We start from the raw sequence: 5,115 nt of genomic DNA, 5'->3' as shown, positions 1-5,115 counted from the left end.
CTTATAAGACAGAAATCACTAAATATCTCAAATTGCAATGTAGATGATATTTTTATTTCAGTTTAATAGAGGTTTGTAAGGAAATAACTTGCTATCCTAATACATTACATTTTCTTCCAGCTTGTATTTCTTTTTTAGATTAGCAATACTTTATTAGTAGAATCCATGATTTATTTCTCTTTTGAAAAAAAATTAACCCATCCACTGTTGGCTCTTATGAAATTTTAGTGCCCATAGAGATTTTGGTGAATTGGTACATTTTATAGTAAAAACAAATGAGCTTTCTAGTTCCTCTTTGTTCTTTCAATTTTTGCCTTAGATATAAGTAAACGTTGCTTATGTTTGCCTAAAAAATGTTTCAACTATTTTATTTAAGCTTGGTCTCTAAATTTTAGGCTGATCTCAACCAATGAGATTCAAAAACACAAAAGATTGCATTTCAGAATGGTGTGATGTACTAGTTTGAAAGGCTGTGTAGTTTCCCATTAACAAGGAAAAGACTTGAATTTATTCAAGGTGATGACAAACAACAAACACTACAGTTTAAAAAATTTATTTTCAGTGACCTATTTATCCTAGAGTATAATTCCAAACAGGTTGGGGTAACGCAAATAAAATAAAAATACTGATTATAAGTCACATTATACTTCCTGAAAGAAAAATATTTTATAAATTCAAGGGCTCTGGATCAAATTACTGAGCCCTTTGGAATTTGAAATAAATTGTGTAGTACCCATGATTTGGATTACTGAGCTTTTGGAGTGGACGAAATATCTGACAGTAATTCACAGGCCACATTGTATTGGAGACCATGTATGTCAACTTGCTTGTTTGAAGTTTCTTAAGGGCAGCTTTTGTATTAACAAAAATGATCATTGGGGAAAAAGTGATTTCTTAAATTAAAATTTTAAAATAGTCTTGTATTAATGGCAGTTAAGGGGCAACAAAAAATATCAAATACTTAATGTAATCACGTATTTCTTTAATTATACATAAAAATTTGTAAACAACATTGCTTTGGAATATGGATTTTTAAAATAAATATCCAAAGTTTATATGGTTGGTTTGCAAGATTTCCTAGTAGAAAAAGTCCATTTAAATTTGGTGGTTTATACCTTCTGTTGTATTTTGTTTAAATGAGAACCTTTTTAAAACTACATGGTTGATACATTACTTCTTAGATAATTGATTTGAGTGTGGAGTTCTTTCTTTAACTCTTTGATATGTAATTTAGTATAAATTAATACTTTATAATACTATTAGGCTTTATTTTTTTAATGGAACATGATGTAAAATTAAAAAATTTTTGAAGTATAAATTTAGCAGTGCTTTAAAGCTCTTCAATATGTGCCAGTACTGACAAGAAAAAGTTTTTTAATGTATTAAATTCATTATGGTATGCAATAAATTCTATTTTGAAGTAAAATTTGAACTTGTTTATTTTGAATGGTGAAAAATAATTGAAAATGAACTAAAAGTGTACTAGGTCATCCTGTTCATATAAAGTACAAATGGTAATAATTACTTACAAAATTGCATGGTTATTTAAGTCTAGCAAATTATCCCTAGATTCTGTAAGTGTCATTTCCTGGAAATTTATGTTTATATACAATAGCCCTTAATAAGTACTGAATTAATGTGTGGACAGTTTTTACTGAGAAATGAGCATACCTCTTGTGATGAACATTCCTGACATTTTTAACCTCGCTGATGTTGCTACAAATTACTAAGATCCTACTGCTATCGTACTTTTTAATTCCGATGTGGTTGGCCCAGATCAGTTTTTGTAGTGTGTTTGTCTTGCCCACATGTTGAGGACGTCCTGTTGCCCCCATGCCTGCTGCGGAGGAAGCTCGCTTCATCCGACAGGCCTGTATGTCTAGGAAGATGCATAAGGAATTGGAAAGAGTGGCTGTCAGGAAAGAGGGTGGTATGGTGGCTAGGGCACAGAGGTAAGAAGGAAACATTTTTCACTGTATACTCTTGTACTGTTTGCATTTTCTATCATATACTTCTATTATGATTCAAAATACAAATTATAAAAAGCTATTGAATTATTTTCCTCATAACAAGTAAACATACTAGCAGATGGTTAAGTAGTACATTATTTGTATCATTTTCCCTTACAACCTCCTGGAGCGGTATGGTTAAGGAAAGTGTGGAGAGTCTCATCATTCTACATGCAAATACTCATTCAAACACCATTTTCAGTATGTTACCCATTTATGCCCTCAGTTGTGACGTATCCTCCAGGCCACCTACCCTGTTTCACTCTTTACAGAGAACAAACCTGGTTTTCTGCCAGTCAAAGAGGGACAATTTGCCCAGCTATGTGAAGTAGAAGAGGAATCTGTGGCTCTTCATGAATGATAAAATTAGAAAATAACCATTTTAATCCATTCATTTACTGATGGGCACCTAGGTTGCTTCAACACTTGGCTATTATAAATTGTGCTGCTATGAACATTGGGGTGCATGGGTTCTTTTGGATTGGTGTTTCAGGGTTCTTAGGATATAATCCTAGTAGTGGAATTGCTGGGTCAAAAGGCAGGTCCATTTTTAGTTTTCTGAGAAAATTCCATACTGTTTTCCATACTGGTGGTACTAGTCTGCAATCCCACCAACAGTGCACTGGGGCTCCCTTTTCTCCACAACCTCTCCAACACTTGTTTGTTGCTTTGTTTATGATGGCCATTATGACTGGTATGAAGTGGTATCTCATTGTGGTTTTAATTTGCATCTATAATAGCTAGAGATACTGAGCATCTTTTCATGTGTCTCTGGATCCTCTGTATGTCCTCCTTGGAGAAGTCCTTTCAAGTCCTTTGCCCATTTTTTAATTGGGCTGCTTGTCTTCTTAGACTGGAGTCGTGTGAGTTCTTTATATATTCTGGAGATTAAACCCTTGTCTGAGGTATAATTGGCAAATATGTTTTCCCATACAGTTGGTTCTCTTTTTATTTTAATACTATTTTATTTAGCTGTGCAGAAGCTTTTTATGGTACATTTACACAATGGAATTCTATGCTATCAGAAAGAAAGAAGGAGCTCCTACCCTTTGCAACAGCATGGATGAAACTGGAAAGCATTATGCTAAGCGAAATAAGCCAGGTGGTGAAAGACAAATACCATATGATCTCACCTTAAACAGGAACCTGAACAGCAAAACAAACGAACAAGCAAAGTATAACCAAAGACAATGAAATAGAAAACAGGTTGACAGTGACCAGAGGGTAAATGGGAGGGAATTTCAGGGGAAAAGGGGAAGGATTTACAGGAACAAGTATAAAGGACACATGGACAAAAACAGGAGGGGGGTTGGAAACGGGAGTGAGGTAGGGAGGGCTGGGGGTGGGCTGAGATGGGAGTAAAAGGCAGAAAATTGTACTTGAACAACAATTAAAATAAAATAAAATAAAATAAAACCATTTTAGGGTGCTCCAAGATGGTGGCAGAGTTAGAAGCTACACTAACCTCCTCCCAGGACCAAAACTGGAATTAAAACTAAATTTTGAAAAATCCTGAATAACCAATTGAACACTATCTGTAGAGAAGCCTTATACAAGGACAGATTGGAAGAAACCACATCACCACAAGGAGACTGGTAGGAAGTGCAGAGGTACAAAGAGGCTGGCTGGCCTCCCACAGGCAGCACGTGTAGGCATGGAGGGATATTTCAGCAGCCAAGAGGGTTTCTCCTGAGAAGTGTGAGGCCTAAACTCCAAGCTGGGCTCTCCAGCCTAGAGCACCAGAACCAGGAAGGGATCTCAGATAGCATCCAGCTGTGAAAAGCAGCAGGACTTCTGTCTGCCAGGGAGAAATGGCTTCAGATGCAGAGAGCCTCTTTCAGGGCCAACACACAAAATTTCATTTGCAGCCACTTACCCTGGGCTCTGGTGGAGGAAGGACAAGCAGACTAGAGCCATGTGAGGAGAGTTGAGGATTGGTGGCTCTGGGAGGAGAGCTGAAGAGTCAGCTCCCAGGATCCCTGTGCTGAGTCATTCCCCATACTGCAGAGGTCATCTTCCAAGACAGAGCTCTCCCCTCCATGCAGCATCAGCCTGGGTGGGAGCAATAGCCCCACCTGCAGGAATCCTCACCCCACCCTGTGGAGCTTAAGACAGCTGCTGAGGAGTACTTCTGGAGGCAGTTTCAGTGATTAAGACTGAAAGAAAGCGTGAAGGGGGCGGGGTGGGGGGTGTTGAATCTTTTGGAGCTTGGAGAATTTAGCTGACCCTCCCCCAGGCCCAATGCCGGTAAAAGCTGGACTTGGTGCATACTTTAGTTCTTTCTATACACACCCAGGCACAGCAGAAGGACCCACCAGCTGTAGATCACTGATTGCTCCAAATGATAGGGGAAATCAAGAGTTAAAGGTTTTAATTCATGCATGTGGAAAGCCGTCATTCTAGGAACTAGAAGGCATGATCTATGTGACAGGAGATAGACAACCTTTATGCCCCAGGGGATATGCAAGCAATGAAGATGGTATCTGAGCCATTGTGTTCCAGTGAGCGAACACAGATAACAAATTGTTGATCAACAGATAAAGGAGTGCTAGGAAAATCATTGCCCAACTGAAACTCTAATCCAATTAACCTATTTTTCCAAATCCTTACATACCCTTTCTTTTCCTTATAAAAAGGTTGCCTTGAGATTAGATGTTGAGACAGTTTTTGAGGGTACAGAGCCCACCATCTTCTCAGATCACAGAATCTAAATAAAGTGCCCATAAAGATTCACTCCTTATCTCTACTTATGGGTTCGGGTAGTGACAGGCAGAACAAGTGCCAACTTTTCCAGTTTCACAAACAGGTTGCCCAGTGCCAGTCACAAGGCAACGTCTGACATAGATGAGTGTCTACATGACACACGCCCTATGTGTCATGTCACATAGACACCAGTTGTTGCAGATCTACATGACACATAGAACGAACACAAGAGACAGTGAAAATGGGAAGACACAGGCCCCACATGAATGGACAAGAGAATTCTCTAGAAGAGCTAGATAAAATGAAGGCAAGCAATTTATCTATCAGATACAGAGTTTATGAGACTGAGATATAGAGTTTAATTAGTATAAGGATGCTCAACAGCATAAAAAAATAGAAACAA

The sequence above is a fragment of the Phyllostomus discolor genome, chromosome 1 (assembly GCF_004126475.2).
Source record: "Phyllostomus discolor isolate MPI-MPIP mPhyDis1 chromosome 1, mPhyDis1.pri.v3, whole genome shotgun sequence".
In the NCBI taxonomy this organism is placed as follows: domain Eukaryota; kingdom Metazoa; phylum Chordata; class Mammalia; order Chiroptera; family Phyllostomidae; genus Phyllostomus; species Phyllostomus discolor.
This window is presented reverse-complemented; position numbering follows the sequence as displayed.